This window comes from Salminus brasiliensis, chromosome 6 (genome assembly GCF_030463535.1).
Source record: "Salminus brasiliensis chromosome 6, fSalBra1.hap2, whole genome shotgun sequence".
Lineage (NCBI taxonomy): Eukaryota > Metazoa > Chordata > Actinopteri > Characiformes > Bryconidae > Salminus > Salminus brasiliensis.
Genome location: NC_132883.1, coordinates 8,224,818 through 8,245,297, shown reverse-complemented (window position 1 = coordinate 8,245,297; position 20,480 = coordinate 8,224,818). Strand labels below are relative to the sequence as shown.

The window sequence follows — 20,480 nt, the reverse complement described above, 5'->3', positions numbered from 1 at the left end:
TAGCTTACAAAACCAAAACATGCAGCTAGTAATTGGGTCTGTTAAGAGCTAATTAACAAAGCTTTGATGACATTTATTTTACATAAAGTTCATTTGAGCAATACACAAACAAAAAAGCCATTTGTAGCTTGTATTCCCATCACGAGAATCCTGTGCTTTCATGGAAAGATTCTGGCGTTCCACACTTGGCATGTTGCTTTTGGTGTACAATTAGCTTTAGGCCTACTAGTCACTTTTGGGTGAGAGGAGCTCTTTGTAGATTTACTTTCACTGAACTATCGCTTCAAAAAGAGGCTGGTCAGTTTCTTGTTAGCCTATTCTTCACTAACTACTTTCTTACTAACTTTAGTAGACAGTATTCACACGCTACCTCAACCTCCTAATCCATTCTCAACACATCCGAAGGCTCACCTATGCCCTTTAGTTCATGGAAATGTGAGGACGGAGTTTATCAGGGAGAGGCTGAGAGAACTGTGTTTATCATCAGTACGTGGGAATACTGTACGCAGGCCAATGTGTGGTTTTCTCCACCTGACTTCACAGTAAATTCGTAGACACTCCAAATGTTTTTAATATCACTTACTGAGAAACGCATACTGATCAGACAAACAAGGGAATTTAAATCTACGCCAAAGAGCAAGATGTCCACATGCTCTGGGAAATATTTTGTAGTGCCTTTAAAAATGACTCGGTCATCCCCTGAGGATCCAAGCATGTGTGCGATGCATACTTGTGATATCTATAATAATATTACATTCCACTCTGATCTTTGCCTGAGGCATCGTCTGCCTGGATGAGACGAGACCTCCTGCAATCCACTTCAGCACAAACACACAGGTTCAAGCCAAGCATTCAGTATCACTCATCCACTGGGGAAAAGCTGATAACACAGACAGAGCCAAAAAATGAAGTGCAGCAGAAAACAACCTTTTGACAACTTCTATTAGAAAATTAGTGAAAGGTGTGAAACACATTCAGCTGTAGAAGTCAAAGAGAATCAGCTCTACTAGCCAAGATTCCTAGTGAAACAGCACTGTCTGTACTAATGAAACAGAGCCAACTTCACTAGTGAAACTGATTCATTTTCCCTAGTGAAATAAAACCAACTGTACTAGTGAAATTAATTGTTTTTTTTTTCTAGTAAAACTGATTAATTTTCCCTAGTGAAACTGATTAATTTTCCCTAGTGAAATAAAACCAACTGCATTAGTGAAATCGATTGATTTTTCTAGTGAAACTGATTCATTTTCCCTAGTAAAACTGATTCATTTCCCCTAGTAAAATACAACCAACTTCACTAGTGAAATCAATTGACTTTGTCTAGTAAAATAGTACCAACTGAATAATTTTCCCTGGTGTAACAGAATCAATTTTACTAATGAAACTGAATTATATTCCCATTATGAATGTGAACTTTAGTAATGAAGTTTAGCCAGTTAAACCAGTACTGATAAAATACAACCCAATATAAAAGAGAAACAGAACTGTCTCTTCTTGTGAAATGTAGCCAACTTAACAAGTACAACAGAATCAATATTATTATTACAGTGGAATAATATTCGCCAGTAAAATAGAATCATCTTTATTAAATAAACAGATGTAACTTTACTAGTGAAATTGAACCAACTGTACTAATGAAATGGAACAAAATCTCATACGTATTTGTAAGAAGTAAGAATCAAACTGACTAGTAATACAGTCTCATCCATTCTAGTAAAACAGGCCTAACTTAATGAATTTTGCTAAAATGAATTTTATTAAGAAAATAGAACAAATAGGACTTTACTACTCAAACAGAACCAGTTTTCCTGATAAGAAAGAACAAACTAATACAACAGAACTAATATTTTTTTGTGAAAAAAAAAACAATGATTTGGGAACAGTTTTACCAGTGAAACAAACAACAGAATCACACTTACTAATGAAAATAATCAGAGTTACAAATTAAGCAGAACCAACAATAGCAATGAGCATGTGAAACACACCTACTACATTTTATTCATTCGACAGGACCAACAGGACTGCAGTGCTGACATTTAAAATCCCCTGTTGTTGCTGAACTAAAAAGCGGCCTGGAGATGATCCCTCACTGAGGCTTTTAGGGAGTATGTCTCTGAGATGATTTGCCAGAGACTAGGAGGGGATTGTTGAGAACACTTGTCTCTTTATCATCATAACACTTTTCTATCTGTCCTCTTATTCTGTCGTTGCTATGAGCTCAGGAGCAGCGTCTGTAAACAGAGTATATAGCAGAAAGAGAGAGAGAGAACCGGTATGGTCCAGCCAATCCAAAATGACATGTAAAGTTACTGAATGATGCACTTAATCATGGGATGTGGTTGCATGTACATCATTGTACAGTGTAAATAAAAATATAGAAAAACAAAACAACAAAGGGCCTGTGGCTACTTTTGACCTTGTCTAGTTTATTGGACAGTCATAATGTCAGCTGAATGGCAGTGGCTGAGCTGTTTTGTTGTCCATCCTAATAACAGGAAAATTACTGCCTCAACTTCCAGCTTGGACGTGTCTGAATTCTGACCAATCACCTACTGGCGCTGGCCTTGCTGCCCTTTCATTTTGCATTGCTGCTGTGGCCCTGAATGATGCTCCTGACCCTCAACTACTCCAGGCGGGTTGTAATACTGCGAGGAGCTGTAAATTCCTGTAATAAAATCATCTAGTGAATAACAGCTAACCTGCTGGAGCAATATACAGGAGCTGAGGATCTTAGATCTTGGATTTAGGCCCAGAGCACACATGATGAAAGCATAATTGCTATATCAGACTGAAAAGAAGGTACACAGACCATGACATGCTGTTTAGTCCTTGTAAGGCATGCTGTTGGTCCTTGTTTTAGCGTGGCCTGAAACAAACCACCTGATCCCTTTGGAAAAAGACTTCCAGTGCTGATAACGTGAAGTGGCTGATTTTAGGACGCGTTTAGACAGCTTGGCACAAACCAACCCTCTCTCTTTGTTATGAATAAGAGGCTTGCTATGCCTCTACATGCCTGCAAGGTATCTATTTACAGGCTAATCTATGACAGGGAGAGTTTACATGCACACTAATCATATGATCATTATCTGATTGTGGTAGTTCACGGATTATTCAAGCGGTCAAGTAAGACGAATGATACATGGAACTGCAGCCGCTGTTGAATTTGAAGCAATCTGCTACAAACTTTATTAATTAAAACAGAATTATGGAGCATTTTACCTTAAAATAACAGCTTCAAACGCATGTTGATAGTCCACTGACTGTAATTGGGAGAAAGTTCCTATTTGTAACCCGCCGAGTCCAATTTGTGTAAAATCATGTAATATATCCTCCAGAAACAGCTTTAATATAATGGTGATCTGCTATCCCTCATTTTTTCCATAGCCCTGAAGTGCTCCAAAGTGGCACACAGGATGCTAAGTGGCACAACCATCTAAGTGTAGCATCAGGTTAAGGTTATTAAGGTTATTATGGTCCACGTAATAGTCACTGTACACTGTACAGCGAAATGTGTCCTCTTCATTTTACCCATCTGTGGTAGTAAACACACACACACACACACTAGTGAACTAGGGGCAGTGAGCACACACACACCCAGAGCAGTGGGCAGCCAACTCCAGCACTCGAGGAGCAGAGAGGGTGAAGGGCCCAACAGTGGCAGCTTTCTGAGCCTGGGAATCGAACCCGCAACCCTGTCATCAATAGCCCGGAGCTGTAACCGCCGAGCCTCCACTGCCCTATGACTAAATTACAAAGAAAACCTAGAAAAATAACGGGCCTGGAGGGATAGTAAACACCAACTCAGAGAAGGACAGCATCTGATTATTTTCTTATTGACTTACGCAGACCTGAAGTTTTCCCTTTACCTAAAGGTCCCATGTCCCACATTCTTACATTTTACCCCCCTCCAAGGCTGATCCAGGACATTTAGATGGGGTTATGTACCAGAAACAGTCATAATTCACTTTTTTATGTTTTCTAAGGAACAAAGCGAGGATTGAAATCAATAGGCGGCTTCTGTTACTGTGACTGTTACAGGACAGATACGTACATCATTGCATATAACCTCCAAAATCGCAACTTTATAGGAAGAGGAAATGAAGGTCAAAAAAATAAAAATAATTTTAAGCTTTTCTATTGGTTAGACTTATGAAAGTTTGACACAATACTGATATATAACATCTCCTTTACATCTCTCCTTTACATATGTAAAGAAGAACCGCCAGATTCAAATGATGTCAAAAATTCAAAAAAGTCAAACATAGAAAAAAGGTTTTTGCCTGATAGCGACAATATGTAAATGACCTTTGTTCTGATGGGCTGTTCTGCACTGTCTGCATTGTCTGTTTCATTCAGCAAGCCGTCCAGGCTGAAACACTTCATATAATAATAATAATAAAAAAGTGAACAGGCACAGTTAAACTGCTCTGGGCTGAATAGACAATTTCCTGAAGTACAAAGTCGGCATATTCGCATGAGCCTGTGTGTGAATAGAGCAGGTCATTTTCCGGAGAATTCACAGCGGGCATGTTGATGACATCATTATGGACGTGTCGGTAGCCTTGTTCGCCATGTGTGCATCTGAGGGTCAGCTTTTTTTGCATCCAAACTAATCAACAACAATGACAAAGTGTACGGTGCCAAGCAGAATCCCCCCGATGTCCAACTCACTGAACTTTCCAGGACATAATCTTCACCTCGCTGACGTTCCTAATACTTCCACATCATCATTCAAGCGTGAAACTCAAGTTTCTCAAGTGTGTCCCGCACTAATTGAGGGCTTGCAGCTGTGATACAGGATGAAGACAGAGTCCCGCTCAGCAGGCCACACATGGACACTCTTTGGTCATAGCTGGAAGCACAATCTTCAGTGCGTTAATTGGACACAACACTGATTACGTAAAGGGCTTAGCATCCTGTGTAAAATTGTTTTCTAGCTAAAGGCTGTAATTGAATATTATGCTAGGAAATGTGTTGGAGGCTCCAGTTTCCAAAGAGGCCCCCACATTTTACCGTTTTACAGGACCTAGCACTGCCTCTCAGAAATAAGGTTACAGGCCCTGTTTATGAGAGAAAGTTACTTTGTTTATTAAAGAACCATATTTAACACTTTCTCCTTGATAGAGAAGAACCATATAACCTAGCCATGAACCTTTCAAACATTCAATTTGTTTAAATATATATATATATATATATATATATATATATATATATATATATATGAATGAGAGAGAGAGAGCGAGAGATAGATAGATAGATAGATAGATAGAGTAACTTAAGAGTTGTTTTTGAGTTACTCAAGTTTTTTTTTTACTTCTGTATCTCAGTCTGGTCAACAATACACATTAAGCTGCAAGCTACAAATACTGTGTAAGATGTTTAGTCTGTGGCTCCACCCCCATCTGCAGGTTAGCACTCCCCCTATCACACAGACTGGGAGGCTTTAGACAATGGAGATCTTGGAAGTCTTGCTGGGATTTGAACTTCTGATCTCCTCACATGAGCAGCAGTTAGGCCGTAGGGCCGGTCCAAAGCTTAAAAATTACCCTACATAAAACACAGTTTTATTAACGTACATTCACCTTTACGTATCTTTCTTGGACATGGATACGTACACGGCTTTACAGCTCTAGAGTGGCGCTGCTGTCTAACTGCCTGCTTGTTAAGAGACTCAGGAGATCACAAGTTCAAATCTTGTCAACACCACAGCCCCCCATGGTCTGAAAATAGGAAGGCCTCACCCAATGTGATGGGAGGAGCCCTAACCTGCAAAGACAAAGACAACCACATTCACCATTTGAGTTGGAATTTGGCCTCTGCCTTTAACCTATCTGTGCAGTGAACACACACCCACACATACACAAGTGAGAAGACATACACAGTGATAAAGTGAGCACTTGGCATCCAGGGGGCCTTGCTTAAGGGCCCAACAGTGGTACCTTACCAATCAAACCCACAATCCTCTCATCAACAGCCTACAGCTCTAACGGCTGAGCCACTGCTGCCCACTGCAAACCACTACACTACAGAAACCACAGGAAGAAGGGAATAAACAGTAAGCAAACTGAGGGGGAGGAGCCACAGACTAAATGTCTTACACAATATTTAATCAGTTTCAGCTGCAGCTCATTTACTACTGGTTTTGAGGCTCAACATAAAATGTACTGTTGACTAGACTGAGATGCGGAAGTAAGAAAGTTCTGTAATCGAGTGACTTTATCATGTTCAGCTGTCCAGACTTCACATGTTGTACAGAGTGGTACACTCCAAATATTATTATGAATGCAATTTCAGATTGTGGAGCTGAGAATGATGCAGGTGGGCAAAAATGGAACGTCACGTTCAAAAATGCAAATCCAAGAGCATGCGCTGAGCACTGCATCAGCGGCACATGTCACTGCAGGAGACAAAACGGGCCATGGAGACTAATTTTAGCCTGGACTGAGAGTTGCCTGTTTGCAGTGGACTTGAGCAACACACCTAATGGATGTGAGCACACACCTCCTGAGCAGCTAATAGAGCATTAAGAGTCATTTAGAAAAACGCACTCGCAGTCTTTCAGGACTCAAGACCGTCCAGTGGCCTCTGATACACTGGCCAGGGTGTGAGGAGGATGGTGTGACAGACAAGGAGGAAGGGGGAGGAGGAAAAACAGCGGGGAGAGAAAGAGAAAGAGAGAAAAAGAGAGAGAATGAGAGAGGGAGAGAGGGAGAGAAAGAGAGAGAGAGAAAGAGAGAGAGAGAGAGAGAGAGAGAGAGAGAGCGTTTGGGCTGTTTAAGTCTGTTTACTATTCTAGGCGGGTCCCACTCTGCATGCGGCGAGCAGCGTGAGGTGGCTGATTAGGACAAAAGCCTACAGGCCGAGAGACTGGAGGCAAGGGCAACAGAGAGGGACTGCAGCAGAGAGAGAGAGAAAGAGAGAGAGAGAGAATGAGACAGAGACTGGGAGAGAGACAGAGAGTGAGGGATAAAGAGAGAGAGACAGAGAGAGAGAGAGAGAGAGAGAGAGAGAGAGAGAGAGAGAGAGAGATGATTGTAGAAACAGAGAAAGGGAGAGAGAAAGAGAAAAAGACAGGGAGAGGGACAGAGTGGTAGGGATAAAGTAAGAGAGAGAGAGAGATGGTTGTAGAAACAGAAAGAGGGAGAGAGACAGAGACAGAGACAGGAAGAGATAGAGATAGAGAGAGAGCAAAAAAAGGCTGAAGGAGAAAGGTGGAAAGGGGGAAAGCAGAGAGGAGAAGGAAAAGAGTAGAAAGGATGGAGGAGGAAGGAAAGAGAAGGGGAGAGAGGAGAGATGAGGAGAGTGAAAGAAAAAGGAAAAAAAGAGAACACCGGAGAGGAAAGGGAAGATAGAGGAAAGATGACTGTAAAAAGTAAGAAGAGTAAAACCAGTGCCTGTGTGATATAGATTAAGCAGATCTGCTGGAAATGCAAAATAAATCTGTGTAACATTTACCATGTGCATTCCTCTTGGGCTTCAGCAGTTTAATAAAATACTGATGAAATACACTGTATCATCACAGTTAATCTGGCAGTTATTATTGTAGTTGATATGATACGCATATGGTAGCAAAGCAGCAAGCCTTTCCCTATCTAACCTGCGCCCTCAATTATTAGTCTGTCATCGATGATATGCAAAGTTTAGATATCGGTACTGGATGCATTTTTTGTGGACTGAAGAGCCCCTAAGATCTCTTCAAACACCTCCAACGCAGATGGGAAGCAATTCCTTTGACAGGGTTTTTGCTTGCTGTGCTCAACACGCTCGGAGGAGAACACTACTGCAATAGTACAATGCAGTACAGTCAGCTAACAGACACCTGCATTGTCCACCATCGCACTGAGTGATGTGGAACAGGGTGGATGCATGTGGAGTCAGGGATGTTGACATTTCAGCTAAACAAATTCAGTGTGTTTTTTCAGTGTAAGGGTTATATCTTACTGTTACTGCCTTCAGCGGTCTCCGCAAGCCTTTTCGCACTCGGGTGGAACTCAGAGGCAGTTCAGAGATAACAAGGCTTTTTCTGTTCTTCCTCTTCCTACTGCTGTTGATCCAAGGAGCTGTGGAACAGTGAAAAGGCGCTGTTACTGACTCATTTTTGCAGTGGTACGATGGACTACTTTCCTAACGGCAAAATGGATAACTGGACCTAAGACAAAAGGTAATGGAGCAGGGGTCTGTTCAGAAAGTAGAAAAGAACCAGGATCTTAAGAGCTCTTCAAGGGTCTAAGGTACTGTTTAGATCAAACAGCCTCTGAAGTGCCAACAAGCTTAAGAGCTATGGCACTTTGCCACTGGTTTGGAATAAAGAGAGAGGTCCACAACCCCCCCCACCCCCCACCCCCCACAAAAAAAACACATCTCTTGTACCACTACAAAGTTTGACCACCATGTGATTTGCTCTACAGGTCAAGCATGAAGAACGGATTACAGTGAAAAAGATGTGGTGCAATATGTATTATAATTTTAATTAGTATTATTTTATTATTTTATTATTATAATTATAACAATAATAATAATTATTATTATTGGTGTTGTTTCTTTTACTTGGACTTATTGTGAAGCACTTTGATTAATGATAATAATGAATAAAGGTTCTTTTCCTATTAAAGTTTTTTTCCAAGCCATGAACCACTTAAGATTCTTTCCCCAAGGCAGCTAATGGGCAGAACTAATGACCACCTATGACAATCCGTCCATTCCCTGGAAGCTCCTAGGCCACTTGAGAAATGTTGCCATTGGACACAATTAAAGCTCCTTTTCCCCGAAGATGAGAAGCTCCGGATATGCGCAGGACTAAACTCTACTGAGGTTATGCAACCACTGATATGAACAATAGTGCCCACATGTATAAGTCAAAACAGGTAGTGCTCCAGGTCTACACGGACAATTACACATGCGAGTGACGATGCTGGTCCAGACACACTTGGAGGATGAGGGTGAGGTCTACAATAGAACCATCAACTTCCCTGTGTTTACAGTATTCCTTTTCCTTCCTATTCGGCCTTTAAGACAGAGAGGCATATTGTATTCTATGATGGTGTCGCGTTCTTTAAGATTTGTATTAATTCCTAGACGGAGTCATGGTGAGACTGGGTATCCTCTACTGAAAGCCAGGTTTTAGTCTAAGCCTAGGGTTAATTTGCGTGTGAGTATTTTGTCTGGGACAGTAGATGTGTCTCTGTTAAATATGTAAATGTATTTTCTGACCTGCCTCGCTTTGCCGTTTTTGGACGATGTAAGAAACAGCTCCAGGGATTACCCAAGATGTCAAAGTGACAAAGTGTTTTAATGGAGAATAAATAAAAATAGTCTACAATTATTTTAATTATTGATTTTAGACAGCCAATTACCCAACCCACACCTTAGTACTTTTCCCATATCACATGTAATTCCCCCAACACTGAGAGGGTCATGACTGACACATGCCTCCTCTGACAAATGCAGAACCAGCCACCGCCTCTTTTCGATCTGCTGCCAATGTACCGTTACCAGGCAACCAACGCGCTCAGAGGAAAGTGCCAGGTACCAAGCTCTGATGCACTAGGGCTAGCAGACCCCCGGACCAGCCAGCATCACACTGAGGTGATGTGGGGAGAGAGAGTAAGCCATCTACCCACCCAGAGAAAGCAAGGCTAAGTGTGCTCTCTCAGGCTCCGGCTGCTGATGGCAGGCCACATGATGTGGCATTCGAACCTGAGATCCTCGGGTAATAGGGGAATATAGTCTTAAATTACAAATTAATCACTGACATAAAGCTGGTCCAGCAGTTTTCCATGTGGGTTCTTTGAGCGGTGCCATAGAAGTTGGGGTAAGGGGTAAAGGCCCTTACTCACAAGCCCTTTTACATAAAAGATTCTTTGTGGGACCAAAAATGGTGTGTCTATGGTATCGCTCAATGTGTCCAAGCAGATCTTTGGTGGAAGGAGCAGGTGCAAGGCGTAATCTCTCAAAACGCATAAAGACGTGATGTAGAAACTAGTTCGGTAAGCATTAATCAGTGAAAGGATCGTATATCAGCAGTTCATTGTTGATCACAACCCTGGGTCAACAAACCCGTCAGTAACATTGTTTAACTACAGAAGAGCTGAGTGACAAACTCCAAACAAAATCCAACACCTGCATAAGGTACACGTGGCACCAGGAAACCAGGTGACAGAATATCAGTAAGACAAAATATGACTAAGGCTAATAAAAATGTACAGCTTACATTTCTCTAAAACCCCCAGGTGAACACTAGTCAACTTCAGCCAATCTTCAACAGAATTCATTCACTTACCATCGTAAACACTATGAAACATCCATAAGGAGCTCCCGATCCCTTAGCAAAGCTCACCAGACCAGCTCACCACGAAAAACATATGTCACATACATTCCTTAAGTGTGCTGAACTGCTCCAACCAACACATGGAGGAGTCCAGCAAAGTGTTACATAAGCTCTGTTAAATGAAGCTCACATGCTGTTCATTTCATTATCATGCTGATCCACTGATTGAGGCAGTCCGCTGAGGCTGGGACACTGGACAACGCACCCTGACATTTGACGATACTGTACAGGCCAGCAGTAGAAGAGAAGGTCAAGTCACAAACATCCCCCTGCCAATAATCCCAACTAAACACACATACATAAACCCTGTCTCTGGCTTCATGACGTCGGCCTTTGAATTCAATCTGAAATTAAATTGGTCTTTTTTCCCCAAATGTTTGTGGACACTCATTCTAATGGATGCAATCAGCTGATTTAAGTTGCACCTATTGTTGACACAGATGTGCAAATCCACACACAAACACACAGCTTGTTTAGTCCTTGTAGAGAAGTACTGCCACTAGAACAGGACTCTCAGCATCAGGTAATCATGAACCTACTGGCACCATGCCTAATGCCAGGTGTGGATTTAGAGGGGTATAAAGCCCTCCAGAATTGAACTGTGGAGAAGTGGAATTGTGTCCTTCAGAATGATGGATGGTGCTTCATGCAATACTTTAGGGATGTGTTGCTTCTCTGGACAGTACAGACAGTTATTCCAACAAAAGCAGGATACACTTAATATCCTTGATTTCAGAAGAAACAATGAATGAGCAGGTGTCCCAATACCTTTGTCATATAGCGTAGAATTAAAAAGACAAAAACTTAATAAACTCGTTTTTAATCTCTGATTGAAGTACACTGAAATATATACCTTCTGATGTCTAATTACATCACCATTCCCGGCAGCGGGAAAAAATATATATATGAACTGATCCCATTTCAGCATGTTCTTCCAACACCCCCACCTATTATCCAATAGAAACAGCAGTAATCACCTCCATGCTCAGCTGTACATACAGGCTCAAGTACATATGACCAGTTCCTGGTATAGCATCTCCCTCCTCCTTAAACAGTGCAGGTGCGAAAACACCCTTAGTATGGGAGGAGCTACATACGGGGAGCCCTACCCAAAGGGTAGGAACTGGAAGTGATACAAGGAGGTAAAAATTGAGAGAAATACCAGTTAGCAAGTAAGTACATTTAATGTCATTATACCTGTAGATTACTATATAATCGTCACACATCCCAGCTTGGTAAACTTGGAAAAGCTGGGGTCAAACCACAGGGTCAACCATGCTACCATGCCCCGTCTTCAACAACCCAGCAATCCAGCCACCACTATGTTTGGTACTAGATGTGGAAGAAGAAGATCATCAGGGGAATTACAGAACCTTATTTCCTTTTCCTGGTTGTGAACATCCATGTGACTTTCAGAGGACCAGTCACATATATTACTTACCTTCAAAGTAATATAATACCCAAAATACACTTGATATTAAACTATCAGTGTTGAAGGTTGGATGCTGACTGTGTGGTCTGGCTCTGTGGAGGAATGGGGCTTCATATGAAGGTAAAGTCCAACATGGTCTGATGCTGTTGGAGACTTTGGAAGAGGTCATTTGCATCCACTGATTTCCAAGTCAAAACCGTTGGCACGATAACCTTTGGTTGTGATGACTGCACGGCAAGCTGAAAGCACAAACGCTCCCACGCAAAGTTGTCACTCTAAACACACCCTTCCTCCTCAATAGCAGACTGAAGCCCCCTCAGTGGCTCTCATACCACAGCACTTCACATCATTCACTCACTAAATGCTGAAGAAGATATGCTGCAGCTGTTTGCTGAGCGTACTTGCTGTTAGGGCCGCATGGAGGGCAATGTTAATTTACAATGTTTGTATAACGGGACACAAAGACATAAAGAATACATCGGGAATATTAACAATCCAGCTTCTGAAGAACTGATACTGATTTTAACACCTTAAACAGCCTATGTCCCGCAGGCAAGTCCCTATAGTGTTAAATAATACACCTTAGTGTGTAATAGGCCTTTCTGCATTAAGGGTTAAGGGATTTAGGGGTTAAGGGTTTTAATTTTAGATGTATAATCAAATTGTTATAGTTAAACAGTGATTTATTGACTTATTGTATTTTACTACTCAGAATGCTTTATGGTTTTTGTTAATTACCTCTTATTTTTCCTATTTTTTTCAAATCAGTTCTCTTTGTAGATTTTCTTTGCAATGCATTCTCTGTGGTATTTTTGCCAACACTACTACAATACATGGGTTTTCAATATTGCTCAATATTTTTGCTCAACCAATATATCGGCAGATACAGAACACTAAAAGCTTCTTGTTTAAAAGCATCTCTGAGGAGTATATCTCATAGTCAGCCACTTGCAGCCACTATGGAGTTACTACTTTTCCCAGACAGTAGCGTTCACTGATGTAAATCTATCTTTATTTTAAATAATACTTAACGTACAGGGTTCTAGAAGTACTTCTAATATCTCTAATACTGATATCATCGCCTCACAACTATATTCGTGTTGTTTTGCAATATAATATATTATTTTCATGCCAGGTTTGAATACATTTATGAATACACTCCTCCTATTGAATACACTTGAATTTGGGAAAACATGCATTATTAAGTTGTATCTCACCAATATTGAATCTATGGTCCGTCAAGATCATTAAAAATGATCAGCCGGACTCCTGCTCTACTACTCTAGAAATGGTCCTTCCCCGCCCAACCAGAACCCACCCAGCCTGTTAACTAACAAGTCTACAGCACGAAAGAACTGATCTGCATGCTCGTCATTCTCCAGCGCAGGAGACAGTATGTCACTCAATCGTGGAAGCCTAAAAGAACCACAAAACCACAAGGTACAGCCCCAGACAGGAGACAGAAATATGAAAGTCAGGTCGTACTTCATTAAAATAACTTCAGCACTCTGCCGAGTCCTGCGGCAAATGTTATCATGCAAACTGAGCAAAACACTGCATTTACATGTGGGAGAGCTCCACCCTTTACCCCCACAATTATCCCAGTACATTTATGTGAACGTCCCTCTACGACCATCTAATGGTATTAGCCTCTCACATTTGCAGCCTTATACAATAACTACATAGAGAGCAAAGCAAACTGGCTGGGTTATTCATAAAGGTGTGCTAGAATGGAAACCTGTGTTTATCTTGGCATAGTGGAATAATGAGAGCTCTGTATGAACAAGTGACAAACAGTATTCCTCCTACAAAGCAAAGCTAATGTAGGTAAGATGGAGCAGTACTATTTTACTTTGACCCCTGAAACAGGCTAGTGCCCGAACGCCAATTTCCTTACCCCAATTCCATAGCTTCAATTTCCTTACCCCAATTCCATAGCTCCAATTTCCATACCCCAATTCCATAGCTTCAATTTCCCAATTCCATAGCCCTAATTTCCTTACCCCAATTCCATAGCTCCAATTTCCTTACCCCAATTCCATAGCCCCAATTTCCTTCCCCAATTCCATAGCTCCAATTTCCTTACCCCAATTCCATAGCTCCAATTTCGATACCCCAATTCCATAGCTCCAATTTCGATACCCCAATTCCATAGCTCCAATTTCCTTACCCCAATTCCATAGCCCCAATTTCCTTACCCCAATTCCATAGCTCCAATTTCCTTACCCCAATTCCATAGCTCCAATTTCCTTACCCCAATTCCATAGCTCCAATTTCCATACCCCAATTCCATAGCTCCAATTTCCCAATTCCATAGCCCTAATTTCCTTACCCCAATTCCATAGCCCTAATTTCCTTACCCCAATTCCATAGCTCCAATTTCCATACCCCAATTCCATAGCCCCAATTTCCTTCCCCAATTCCATAGCTCCAATTTCCTTACCCCAATTCCATAGCTCCAATTTCCTTACCCCAATTCCATAGCTCCAATTTCCTTACCCCAATTCCATAGCTCCAATTTCGATACCCCAATTCCATAGCTCCAATTTCCTTACCCCAATTCCATAGCCCCAATTTCCTTACCCCAATTCCATAGCTCCAATTTCCTTACCCCAATTCCATAGCTCCAATTTCCACACCCCAATTCCATAGCTCCAATTTCCTTACCCCAATTCCATAGCCCAATTCCATAGCTCCAATTTCCTTACCCCAATTCCATAGCCCCAATTTCCTTACCCCAATTCCATAGCTCCAATTTCCTTACCCCAATTCCATAGCCCCAATTTCCTTACCCCAATTCCATAGCCCCAATTTCCTTACCCCAATTCCATAGCTCCAATTTCCTTACCCCAATTCCATAGCTCCAATTTCCTTACCCAATTCCATAGCTCCAATTTACTTACCCCAATTCCATAGCCCCAATTTCCTTACCCCAATTCCATAGCCCCAATTTCCTTACCCCAATTCCATAGCTCCAATTTCCTTACCCCAATTCCATAGCTCCAATTTCCTTACCCCAATTCCATAGCTCCAATTTCCTTACCCCAATTCCATAGCTCCAATTTCCTTACCCCAATTCCATAGCCCCAATTTCCTTACCCCAATTCCATAGCTCCAATAAAATTTACATTCATCAGGCCCACTGGCACGAGCCTTTCAAAGGCTAAGGAAGCAAAGCTAAAAAGGCTAAACGCTAACCGACTAGAGAAGTGCAGCTGCAGGTATCCACAAGAAGGGCCAGGAAATACGGTGTGCGAAGGCCAAAGGAGTGTAGCAAGTGCTAGGCTAGAATCTAACCCGGCTACAATCTCTTCAGCCAGCTGACGGCACATCGTGCCAACTGGACACAGAGAGGACCCAGAGTGCGAAAGTGTGTTTCTGCCTATGATCACTGATCACACGCTACACATACCACAGACAAACATTAGACTGAAAAACAATGGAGCACTCCTTTAGTACATGAACTCTTCCCTACGCACTACTGTTCATATGTGCATCATAGATGTTTGTCTGTAGACTCCGTAGCTCAATTCTCAAAGAGCTGACATCAGCCTCCTCATGAGCTTCAGCTACCGTGATGCTGCTCCTGCAGACACAGTCCTGCACCAGCTATTAATATGCATATTCTGACCTATTACTTCACATTAGAAACCACAGAGCACATGTCTCAAGCCACCAGAAGATGGTGAGAAGTGTGTGTGTGTGTGTGTGTGTGCGTGTGTGCGTGTGTGCCTGTCTGCTGGCCTGTGGTAGGAAGCCAGTAGAGGAATGTCGCACGGCACTGTGGGAACAGTAAATACGTGCAGGATGTAATGGCTACTGTTGTGAAACGGGCGAGGGGAACAAGGCGTACAGTTTACTCAGCTATTGTGCGCTTATTTGTTGTGTTTATTTATTTATTTATTTATTGATTGATGTGCTTCATGCACCTTTTTCATGTCCTAGGTTGTTTGTTGGTTACAGGCTCTCTGCAAGTCGCATAGCACACAAACACAGAGTCTAATGTTGTCCCAAATCCTGTTAAACATTTTGATGTAGTAAACACTTTTAAAGCTACCATGTCATGTCACCAAATTTCGCAACTTTGAGAGGTCAACTTTTGAGGAAATCTGACTTTCTGAATGGGAATTACAACTTGCTTGACCATTCAAGTGGATTCTTCCCTAGGAAGCGAACGCCGACTTACCTTGCAATAAATAGCCTCTGAATGTCTGAGCAAACCTGAGCGAATACTGAGGTATGTGACAAGCGCTGTGACTGAAACGGCTCCCTAGTTGTGTTGTAGGGCACTAACGAGTATATCGGCCAATTTTCTTGGGGTGTTCGGTTCGTAAAGTGGAACTCGAGCGTGATTTTGAGGACAATACAATACTTGTAATTTATAGGAAACACCAAAGCTCACTACATCAGTTATATGTGGAACGAAATGCATTGTGAGTCCTGTTGCAACAGGCAGCAAAACAAACTGAAGACGACGACTGCTAGTTACGAGCGCCCGAAGGCCGTGAGTGTAGCTCAGTCATTCATGCATTTGTTTATCTGACCGGTGCTGACGCATGTGGATGATGAGGAAGCGTCTGTGTTTCTACCACTACTTAGTAAACTAAATAGTAGGGATTAATTTCGGTCTCAGACAATGTCTGGGGTAAGGTTTCCTTTGTGCAAGCAATGCTGCACAGTGGAACAGTGCACCACCACTCTTGACCCTAGGCTAAACCATGCTCCAGGTTTCTCAAAGTCTTTTGTATGGTTTTGAGTAGCTTTTCTTACCAGCATATGAGCATATATGAGTTTTTGGCCTCCACACTTCCCCTGAATTCCCGTTTTTAAATAACATTCCACAGGGGAAAAAAGGCAGCTGAAAACGCTTTGCCATCAATTAGCCTACTTGTGTTTTCAGATTGTTGAAGGAGCCCATGGTTGAGGAGAGTCAGAGCAAGGCTTGAAGAGTCAGAGCATTTCGATTCAGCGGACAGTTGGTAGCATGCCAATCAACAAGACCTTGACCAGAAGGCTAGGCTTAAGGTGTCCAAACTTTTGCACAGGCCAATATTGTGTTTAACGGTTGATGAGCTACAGAGGTTGAGTTTACAACTGCTCAATTAAAAAAAAAAAACATCATCAAAATAGTGATTATACACTATGTGGACAAAAGTATTGGGACACCTGCTTATTCATCATTTCTTCTGATATCAAGGGTATTAAAAAGAGTTTATCCTTCCTTTGTTGGAGTGACTGTCTCTACCGTCCAGGGAAGGCTTGCTACTAAAATCTGGAGCATTGCTGTGAGGATTTTAATGTATTCCACCACCTCATCCAAAAGGACTGGATGGGCACCATCTATTATTACAGAAAACACAGTTCCACTGCTCCACAGCTCAACGCTGGGGGGCTTTATACCCCTCTGGCCCACACCTGGCATTAGAACTGCTTCAAAGAGTCCTATTCTACTGGCATTACAGTCTGTACATTCTCTACAGGGACTAGACAAGCTGTGTGTGTGCATTTGCACATCTGTGTCAGCACTGAGTGCAACTGAATGTAGCTGAATGCTTTCATAATATGGGGTGTCCACAAACCCTTTGGACGTATAGCGTACATCATCAGTTAGCCGTCAGCAGTTAGCATCTCCCGTAAAGCTTCATCATAATTAAAGTATGTGCGCCTGGTTCTCTGCCATGAAGCAGCTTTTGAAGAAGCTCCTGCTTCTGAGAAACGGTCACTGACAGTAGCCTAATGCACTTTGAGCATAAACAGTGTGCAGCGTCAGTGCAGGACTAAGAGTGATGAGTGACTCCTGAACACTGTCCAGAGGAATCAAACGAACTCGAGCAGAAACACAAGACGAATGCTCAGCGCGGCCTCAAACAGACCGTCTTCCTCCAATTGTTCCCCGCAATCATGTGACAAAGTGCCTGCAGGTACAAAGCTGTGTCAGTGACCCCGCCATACAGTCTCACGGCATCATGAGCACATGATCCTTCGGGAACTGCTGGGTAATGTACATGAAAGGCTTTAGTGTACTGGAAGTGAGGAGTATTCCTCCAATCCGTTTCCCTATTAAAATATGTGTAAATAACATATAAAATATATAAAATATGGTCATTTAGATGATGAACGGGTGAAAAATTAAATATAAGATTTATGTACCAGAGCAAAGCGTGCTGGACTTTTCATTTTTCTGACACACACGCACACAAACACACACATATGTTTGTATTTCTGCCCTTATGAGGTGTTTCCACTGAGTTTTGGACACATATAGGCTACACTACTGTTAAACCCTTATTTTAATCGATTGATAGAATTGATCAATTCTTTGATTTTTGGTTGCCTGGTTCTGCAATAGCCGTTCAAATACAAGCAGAGCTCTTGTATGTGGTTCTGTAAGAATATCTTATATCTTGAGAAAATCTATGATGTAAAAACATACATTTGTGTAGTAATGTTATTTGCATTTATTGCAATTTCAGCATTTTAATAAGTTAATAAGTTAGACTTGCACTGAACTATGCACTTTTCAATTCACTGTTGTCCCCCAGTCTTCAGCACCACTGATGACCTGAGAATAGTCCACCAGCCAGAAATATCCAGCCAAGAGCGGCCCGCGGGCAGCGTCCCGTGACCACCAATGAAGGACTAGAGGATGACCAGCACAAACTGTGCAGCAACAGATGAGCTTCTGTCTCTGTACTCTGTGACTGTACATCTACAAGGTGGACCAGCTAGGTAGGAGTGTCTAATAGAGTGGACAGTGAGTGGACATGGTCTTTAAACACTCAGGCGAAAGGAGGCTCTAAGGAATAAACACATGGACTACAGTCTGGAATTGGAGAACTATGTGCTCCTATGTGGTCTGTGGAGCTGATCAGTTGGACGATGAGTGTGGAAATAAGTATTAAATATTACAGTATTATTATTATTATTATTATTATTAGTTGTAAAACACTATTCATTTCGCATGGGTACAAAACTATGATTAGATATTTGAATATCCATACTTCCTGGGACATCTGGTATACACAATGTCCTGAACACTCTCTTACACACACACACACACACACACACACACACACACACACACACACACACACACACACACACACCAGCCGCTGATTAATATGTAAGGGAACAAAAATGACCATATTCCCATAATAATTCTGTTTTATATGTTAATGATAAAACACAAAAAACAAGCAAGTATTATCAGTATTACAAAATATTACAGATATTTTACATATTATTATTACATATTATTTTCTGACAGATGTTCAGAAAGTAGAATTTTTATTTATAGCATTTTTTAATGAAATTCTTAATCTAACCTGCATGTTGGTATAAATAGTCAAATATCCCAGTAATGAACACTGTGATTACATACCAACCCACAAGCCTCAAAAATGACTGTCCAGTGAAAACCATGTATCTCCATATTCGTCCGTTTTTAGTTTTCTCCATGGTTTGACCCCTATAGCTGTTCTGTAGACTGTGTAATAATTGTCCATTCCTCCAGACAGACTCCAGATTCCTCTCAGAAACTCTCATTTAAGAGCATCTTTGCCTTCTCCTGTAAACTCACCAGTTTGGAGATCCATGTTTTTCACTGGACAGCCAACGACACAGACACACACACACACACACACACACACACACACACACACACACACATACATACATACTCCTGCCTATAGAAACCAATCAGAGAAAATTAGACCCAGTCTTTTATTAACTGCATTAATGTCACATCAAAGCCAGGAGCAGAGACAGATTCAGAACCTGGCACTGACTCGGGCACTGACTCGGGCACTGACTCGGGCACTGACTGAAGGAACTCTTCCAGGAGCAGGAGGACTCCTGTACATTGATCTACAGCTCATCAACACCCCCTGCACGTTTTAGGAGACCCCACACAGCACGAGCCTGCAACACTAGCTCCATCACTCCACACTGCCAGCTTATTTACTGTAGGTGCGTTTCACACCAGGACCAGCAGCCGGTTATTAATGCTGCCTCATCGCTATTACCCCAAAGCTTCCTGCTCAGACCTTCCCCAGTGCGCCTTTCCCTTTAACTGGGTCTGATATTTTCCTGGTTTTATGAGCGTTTACCTTTAGAGAGAGATCCCGAACATCACATTACATAACACCCCTCTAACTCCGAGCCTCCTTCACCTTGGCCAGGTGGGCTAGCTCCCACCAGATCACAGGATAACAGCACGAATTCTCACCTGGGTCTGTGTCTGGCTTGTCCTGCGGTCAGAGCGGTGGGCTCCGGCGGATAGTAGTCCAGTGAGAGGGTCTCAGGAGCTGCTCTCTTCAGGTAGGAGAGCAGGAGGCGAGTCTCACCTCTAGTTTGGGAAATCGATCACGAAGAGAGCTGAACCGTCTCCGCCTCCCTCACACACAGCCCATAGTTCACAACAACGACAGCCAAGTTTCTGCAGTTCACCAACACTGCAGCAGGACAGGTTACCGTTAACGCGCCACCTGCTGGAGGACAGTGGCAAAGCAGCTCACAGAAGACGCAGGAGAGCATGAACGCATGATATCTTTATTTATTTATTTATTATTTCTTTCTTTCTTTTCTCTAAAGTTTTTTTTTCTTTATGGAGAGAGTTATATCTTTCTGACAACCAAAACAATATTTTCTATTTTTTTAAATTGGACATTCAATTTTGTCCAAAAAAAAAGCCCTATATACAATGTTTAGTATCTCAACAGC

At 42.0% G+C, this 20,480-nt stretch overlaps 1 protein-coding gene across 2 annotated transcripts in view; it reads right to left on the bottom strand.

Moving 5' to 3' along the window:
• pip5k1bb (phosphatidylinositol-4-phosphate 5-kinase, type I, beta b) overlaps window positions 1-20,185 on the bottom strand; it is a 62,800-nt gene extending 42,615 nt beyond the window's left edge. Inside the window, exons 1-2 of one of the 2 annotated variants that reach the window (XM_072681502.1) lie at window positions 19,987-20,185; window positions 7,942-8,060 (exon numbers count right to left, since the gene is read on the bottom strand). The gene's annotated coding sequence lies outside the window, so the exon portion shown is untranslated. The remainder of the gene's footprint in view (window positions 1-7,941; window positions 8,061-19,986) is intronic. The other variant, XM_072681503.1, reaches the window with a different exon arrangement.
• Window positions 20,186-20,480: the final 295 nt, after the last annotated feature.